Genomic DNA, 8,207 nt, shown 5'->3' with positions numbered 1-8,207 from the left:
CCTGTGTTAGCCACCTCTGGCCCTGTTTTATCTTATAACCGAGGTATGTAACCTCTTGCTTGGCGATCTGGGCCTTTTTGGCACCGGCCCTGTAACCTAAAGTCCCCAAGGTTTGGAGAAGGTCACCTGTTGCCTCTTGGCACTCTTTTTCCGTAGTCGCTGCCAGCATAAGGTCATCAACATATTGTAATAAAACAATGGTAGGGTGTTCAACCCGATATTCATGGAGGTCTTCATCCAAGGCCTCGTTAAACAACGTGGGTGAGTTTTTGAAACCCTGTGGTAAGCAAGTCCATGTCAGCTGCACAGGAGTCTGACCACCGTCTTCCTGCCATTCGAAGGCGAAGATCTCTTGGCTCGCAAGGGCAAGAGGCAGACTGAAAAAGGCATCTTTTAAATCTAAAACAGTATACCAAACGTAGCTTGGTGGCAAGCTGCTCAGCAATGTATAAGGGTTAGGAACCGTAGGATGAATGTCACTCACCCATTTGTTGACTTCTCGCAGGTCTTGAACCGGTCTAAAATCAGTTCCCCCAGGCTTCTTTACGGGAAGCAGGGGAGTGTTCCATGGGGACCGGCACTTTCTCAAGACCCCAGCGTCTATGAGGCATTGTATGTGAGGAGTAATTCCTTGCTGAGCCTCTTGACTCATGGGATACTGCCGCACTCTCACCAGTGTGGCACTGGCTTTCAGTTCCACAATAATAGGGGGCCTCTGTTTGGCCAGTCCCATTCCTGCTGTTTCAGCCCAGGCCTGGGGGTATCTCCGAACCCATGGCTGTACTTCGGGACTTATTGTCGCTGGGGCCTCTGGCAAGTACAGTCTGTATTCATCCTTTAATGCCAGAGACAAGACCTGAAGAGGATGCCCGATTCCATCTAAAACTGACACTTGCCCATGGTCGAAATGAATTTGGGCATTTACTTTAGACAGTAAATCTCTTCCCAGCAAGGGTGCTGAACACTCAGGTATCACCAGAAAGGAATGAGTCACTTGGTGGGTCCCCAAGTTCACATGCCGTTTTGTAGTCCATATCATTTAGTCCCGGTTGCTCCCTGCACCCAGCTACTTTTCTTAGACATGGGTCCATCTCTTTGGTTTAAGACTGAGTATTGAGCTCCCGTATCCACCATGAAGTCAACCGGTTTCCCCTCCACATTTATAGTTACCCAGGACTCGGGGAGGGGCGTCAAGCCCTGACCCCCCAGTCACTATCCTCACCCGCGTAGAGGATATGACGGTCAGGAGAGGGAGTCTCGTTCTTGGGATTTTGGGGCCCCTCTTTTAGGTTTTTCCTGGGGCTTTTATCTTTCCAATGCCCAATCTCCTTACAAAACGCACATTGGTTTTTTTCAAGCTTGCACCTTGCAGGTTTTTCCTCAGTCTTTGAGTCTAGCTTTTTCCCTTTTTGGAACCTATTTTTGTTTTCAATTCCAGCGAAAAATATCTGAGCCAGCTCTTTTTGGTTCTTACGGTTTTCTTCAGCTCTAAATTCTCTTTCTTCCCTTCTAATGTGGTCCTCTCTCTCCTCTGGGGTCTCTCTATGATTGAAAACTCTCTCTGCTGCCCTCACTAGATCTTGCAGGGACTGGTCACCCAGCCTCTCTATCTTTTGTAACTTTCTCCTAGTATCGGGGGCTGCCTGATTCACAAATGCTAGCATAACTGCTGCTCGAGACTCATCTGCCTGTGGGTCCATCGGAGTATACTGTCTAAAAGCTTCCATTATCCTTTCAAGGAAGGCTGCCGGGCTCTCATTTGGCTCTTGCCTCACTGAATTTACCTTGGCCAAATTAGTTGGCTTTCTGGCGGCCGCTCTAAGGTCAGCCATGAGAGTCTGACGGTACACTCAGAGACGCTCCCCACCTTCAGCACGTTCGAAGAAGTCCCAGTTGGGTCGCACCAAGGGGAAACCCTCTTCAATGAGGTGAGGCTGTATTGTGGGCCTCCCATCCATCCCTGGCACATTTTTCCGGGCATCTGACAGGATCCGTTCGCACTCTTCTGTAGTAAAAAGTACCTGTAACAGTTGCTGACAATCATCCCAAGTGGGATTGTGAGTAAAGAGGATAGATTCTAAAAGATCAATAAGACCCTGTGGTTTCTCAGAGAAAGAGGGAGTTTGAGTCTTCCAATTGTACAAATCACTAGTGGCAAAGGGCCACTACTGATATGTCCGTTCCCCACCCTCTCTGGCTGGCCCCGCCCGGACCGGAAACACGTGAACAGTGGAGGAGGGAATTTCCGGGCCTTCTTCTTCCGCTGCGCTGGCCATTTCCCTTGCTCTTCCCCGAGTTCCCTGGGCGGGGCCCCCTTCCCTAGGAGGAGCGGAGGGCTCGGCCCTCCTCTGGGCTTCTCCCGATGAAACTTGTGGAACCTGTGGAAGCAAGGGCGGATGTGGATCCGCGTACGGGGGTGCGAACAACTCGGTTTCCAGGTCAATCAGATTAGGATACAGAGAAGAAGATTCCTGGAACACCGGCTTAGGTCGTTTTTCGTCCTGTTTTTCTTTTTCTTCAGAAGCCTTCATGACTAGCACCTGTGGGTTTAGCGAGGTTGGAGTCGGGGAAGAGGGACGGGGAGGTTTAGGAGGTTTAGAAAAGCGAGAACAAAGGGTTTAAGCCATTCCAGCGGGTTCCTCACTAGATCCTGCCAGACCAGAATGTAGGGAGTCTGATCTGGGTGCCCAGCAGGACTAGGGGTAAGCACCCTCTCTTTAACTGCCTGGATAATTTGGGGATTGAGGGTTCCCTCTTGTGGCCATCCGACATCAAAGGTGGGCCACTCGGCGGAACAGAAAGTCACCAGTTTGCTCTTCTTCACCAGTAACGAAAGATTCTGAGCTCTAGACTTGAAATCAGAGAAATGGTCAGTCATCAGAGACAGCGGAGTAGAAGTAGATTGCCCCATGGGTACAGAGAACACGGACAATGACAACAAGACTGACACGGACAGTGCCGGCACACAGAGTCACAAAAATGACACAACAAACAGATTCCAACTCTCAATATTACTTTCAGTCTCCTTTATAGCACTAGAGACCCCTTCTCTACTTGCAAGTGTCTTACCGTCAGGACATCCTCAGTGCCAGCTGCCCTCCTGGTTCGCTACCGGGGACCTGGCCTTACGCTGGACTTGCCTCTGCACTTTACACCTAGATGCCTCCCCAGTACGATACTGGGCCCCGGACTTAATCTAGGCCTCTGCACTGCTAGCACCGGTGCTCAGAGCTCTCAACTCCTAACGAGATTATTCCCTTCTACCAGGGGAGTTGTCCTCCCTGGTAGGCTGGAGATCCTGGACGAGCCCCCAAATGTTATGCTCCGAGCCCGTATCTCCAATCCAACCGCGAGAGTGAACAAGTCCACCACAGTAATGCAAAAGCAAGAAGGGAAGTTTATTTCTCGCGCGCTAGGGCTCAAGCCTCACCCGACGCAGCGGAATCAGTCGAGAGCCCCGAACAAAGGAGTATGGCGGCTTACATACAGGCAGTTCTTTGTCTCAGTTACAGGAGTAGCTGGCGTTACATGATTGGCCAGGCAGGATGAGCGCATATCCTGTCTCTTTCTGGTAAACATGACTCAGGTCCTAGAGCCCATCGTTTGGTCCCTAACAGATAGGTTTGAATAAGCATGTTAAAATCTTCCTCAAGAGCTTCCCTGGTGGCTGAGTGGTAACGAATCCCCCTGCCAAGCAGGAGGCATGGGTTTGATCTGTGTCCAGGAAGATCTCACATGCCTGGGAGCAACTGAGCCCGTGTATCACAACTCTGGGGCTCCTCTGGGGGCTCAGACAGGAAAGACTCCGCCTGCAGTGCAGGAGACCCGGGTTCGAGCCCTGGGTTGGGAAGGTCCCCTGGAGAAGGAAATGGCAACCCACTCCAGTATTCTTGCCTGGAGAATTCCATGGGCAGAGGAGCCTGGCTGGCTGCAGTCCATGGGGTCGCAAAGAGTCAGACATGACTGAGTGACTAAGACTTTCTGCCGGGGTCCAGCCCCGGTGGATCCAGGGAATTCGAAGGTGGGGACGGCGTCTTTGGAGATAACTTACTTAATTACAGATAGAGAGGGATTAGAAGATTAGCAGAGAAAGAGAGGCTGAATAACTTGGTTCACATGGATTACCAATCACCACCTACGCAGGCCGCAGGCGTCTTTCCATTTTCCCGAAGGAGAGGAGGCACTGAGGCGCCCCCCGGTCTGATCTTAGAAGCCCAGGCAAAATTAATAGGCTTGGTGGGTACCCATGCACTAGATGGGAATTCGGCCAGAAGACAGTAGGAGAGAAAAAGCGGCTGAATAACTTGGTTTACGTGGGATACCAATAAAATTCCAAGACAAGGAATTTGCACCATCTACGTTGGGCCACCAGCGCCACTTGAATATCGGAAGGTGCCCCTCCTTGGGCTCCTTCTCGCGTGGGCTTGAATACCGGGGCAAGTAAGTAGACTTGGAGGGCACCCACGCTCCAGATGGGAATTCAGCCAGAAAAACGGGGAGCAGAAAACAACGACATGAGGGAATCAGTCTTTCCGGAAACTGATCCGATTTCTTTATTTTGGGGTTTGCTTATATACCTTTTGTTACATATAGGGATGAATACAGAGTCACGCGGGGGTCAGCAGTCCTGACCTTTATCAAAATCAGGTGCTTCACATTAAATGTATAAAAAAGGTCTTAGGGATATTACATCATCTTCTAGCCATGAGTGAGACCTGCTGACATTTTATGATCCTTTCTTTCTGATAACCAAAAAACTTATTTCTTCCAAAGGTGTTCTTTCTTAAACCAGGCACCACCCTCCAAATAAAGTTACATTCCTATAGGGTGAGGGTGTAGTGAGTTACAATCAAGAAAGGAATTTATTTAACCCAAGGTTAACATGATTAATCTTAAAGGTTAATGCTTCTTTCTCCTATATGCTTAAAGGTTAATACTTACTTCTTCCTATATGCTAGTTATATTCATTATAAGGGTAGGGAACATGGAGATTTAGCAGCAAACATCAGCCCAACAAATGAAAATCCTTTCACCAATGCTCCCCTTAAGATCTATTTAGTCTTAAGATAGTGATAAAGTTACATTGTTACATAGCAAGGACACAGTGATTTATAACAAAGTACAGTGATCTATTACAAAAGAGAAAATCCATTAACTCAAAAAGTCTAGTATTGCTAACATCAAAAACTACTATATTTCCTTTACTATATTCCAAATACATTGATTAATATATTCCCAGGTGCCTAAGGATATGGAGGCCTGGCGGCAATCATTGACTCAACAAGAAGAAAAAGCCCTATGCTAATTAAGACTCTCAAAATACTCCAAAACTCTCTGTGCTGTTTATGGTTGAGAGATAGCAAACAATCATGTGGCAGGAGTATGGATAATCCTGTCACACAAGCTAGTCTGTCAGCAGAGAGGTTTGACCTGAGACATCCTTGTCCCACCCAGAGCAGGGAATTAGCAGCAATATTGACACAACAAATGAAAAACCCTTCACTAATATAATTCCTAACCAACCCACTATACTAATAATTTCTAACTCCCCAAAAGAATTTGCCTTTAGTAAGTCTAAAACATCTCAGTGCCTCTCAGGTTGGGAGGCTGTAAACAATCACATGTGGCCTGACAAACCTATACAGGTGGGCTAGGTAACCTTCAGAGGAGTCCGTAAGCTGAAACACTCTTGTCACGCCCAGGAATTTTTATTGCCTTGGAGCTGCACGTTTACTCCTTCTCCGAGAGAAACGGTTATGGGGGAGAGCCCCCCGTAAAGTCAGAGGTGTAGGTGAGAGCATAAAACAGACTCTGGTTTTGGGGTTAGATGCTCGGGAACAGGGGGTTTCCTGAGGCTTGATCACGCCTTTGCGTATCCCAAGCCTCCTTTCTCATGACCTTTGCCATGGGCGGAGCTCCTCACGCTGGCCCCAGGCAACTTTCCACAACTATTAAGCCTGTGCTCTAGAGCCTGGGAGCTGCCACTACTCACCTGGAGCCCGTGCTCCCCAACAAGAGAAGCTATCACAGTGAGAAACCCATGGGCCACACCTAGAAAAGCAGCTCTGAGCACAGCAAGGAAGACCAGCACAGCCTAAAATGTCTTCTCTGGTGGCTCAGAGGTTAAAGCATCTGCCTGGAATGCAGGAGACCCAGGTTCAATCCCTGGATCGGGAAGATCCCCTGGAGAAGGCAATGGAAACCCACTCCAGTACTCTTGCCTGGAGAATCCAATCGAGGGAGGAGCCTGGTAGTCTACAGTCCATGGGGTCGCAAAGATTCGGACACGACTGAGCGACTTTACTTACTTACTTCACTTAAGTATTTAAAAGAAATCTTCAGCACAGGAGGAGGGAGTGGATGAGATGTATGGAGAGAGTAACGTGGAAATTTACAATGCCATATGTAAAACAGATAGCCGATGGGAATTTGCTGTATGACTCAGGGAACTCAAACAGGGGCTCTGTGACAATCTAGAAGGGTGGGGTGGGGAAGGCAATGGGAGGGAGGCTCAGGAGGGAGGGGACATGGGCAGACCCCTGGCTGAGTCTTGTTGATGTTTGACGGAAAGCAACAACATTCTGTAAAGTGGCCAAAAAAAAAAATCTCCAGCAAACCCAAGGGTCCTCAGTTACTCTCTTGTTTAGTCGCTCGGTCCGATTCTTCTTGCGATTCCATGGACTGCAGCGCATCAGGCTACCCTGTCCTTCGGTATCTCCTGGAGTTTGCTCAGATTCATGTCCACTGAGTGAGTCAGCGACGCTATCTAACCATCTTATCCTCTGCCGCCCTATACTTTTGCCTTCAATCTTAGTTACTTTCAGAAATTCTTAACTATGACTTGCAATTCAGCCTTAGGCCAGAGGACATACGTAATCTGGTGTTTAAGGCAGATCCTGTCAGGTTCAGAGGAGGAAGATACGCAGGAGTGGAGTCTGAGGCAGAGGAATGTGGAAAGCCATCTTGTCTTTCTTTTATTCACAGGTAATTTAATTGTGGCATTTTATAGAAAGTCCATTTTAAATTCTTGAGAATGCCCGGAAACCTCAAAATACCAGTCAAGTTAGGCATCCAATTCTGTCTAGACTCTTTCCGAACCATGGCAATCTGACACAGTTTTAAGAGAGTTAAGTTTGGGGAGCTGGAAAGTTCTTCATAACAGCAATGATGTGTAACCAAGCACATCATACCGGGCCTTCCAGGGACAGACCCGCCCTCGCCTTCTCCACCCGCCTCCTGTTTGTAGAAGAAAGAACTGTAGTCTCCTAGGCCTTCCCCCAACCCCATCCCAAAGAACAGATGTAATCACAGAAGTGGGAAAACGTAGAGAGAGAGGAAAACAGTCAAGCAAAACAAAATAGTAATAGTTTAGCCATTCAAGTCAAAGACCTTGAGTTCCTTCTCAAACACTATAGATAACGTCCTGAGCCGTGTCCTCTGGGCGGTTTTGCAGATACTGAAACCCAGCCGGTGGAAGAAGTAACTAACCTGTGTGCTGCCCACAAACAGAGCCCCGGAGCAGCAGAAACCAGAAGGGGGATGATGTTGACCCTCGATGACCTCACGACCAACCAATCAGAGCCGTGTGCACCAGTTTATGACACAACCCGCCTCCCTCAGTCTTCAAAAATCTCCTGACCTTATTACTGACTGAAGAATTTCACTACTTTTTAAATAGCACTGAGGCTCGTACCTCCACGTCAGTCTCACGGGGGTGAAGGATTTCCTGTGTGATTTGATGGCACGAGCGTTAGTTTTGTTCTGATCAGTGGGCTTAGGTATAGTTACTGTGATTGTTTGTGGAATCTCCCAGCAAAGGTTCCAGCCTCTTGCCAGAAGTTAGGGGTCTGTTCTTTTAAATCCCCTCTAGGGTGTTTCCTTTGGGCTAATTTCACCTGATGCTTGAGCTTCACCAAAAAGCACATAGACTATCTGATACAGATCTGAGAAACCAGGTTAGTAGGTTTGAATAAGCATGTTAAAATCTTCCTCAGGGGTTTCCCTGGTGGCTGAGTGGTAAAGAATCCCCCTGCCAATTCAGGAGACACTGGTTCAATCCCTGGTCCGGGAAGATCCTACATCCCTCGGAGCAACTGAGCCCACGCACCACAACTCTGGGGCTGCCCTGCTGGCTCAGACAGTGAAAAGGTGAAAGTGAAGCCGTGCAGCCGTGTCCAACTCTTTGGGACCCCATGGACTGTAGCCCA

The sequence above is a fragment of the Budorcas taxicolor genome, chromosome 6 (assembly GCF_023091745.1).
Source record: "Budorcas taxicolor isolate Tak-1 chromosome 6, Takin1.1, whole genome shotgun sequence".
Classification (NCBI taxonomy): domain Eukaryota; kingdom Metazoa; phylum Chordata; class Mammalia; order Artiodactyla; family Bovidae; genus Budorcas; species Budorcas taxicolor.
The sequence above is the reverse complement of the archived record's forward strand: the minus strand, read 5'-3'. Positions refer to the sequence as shown.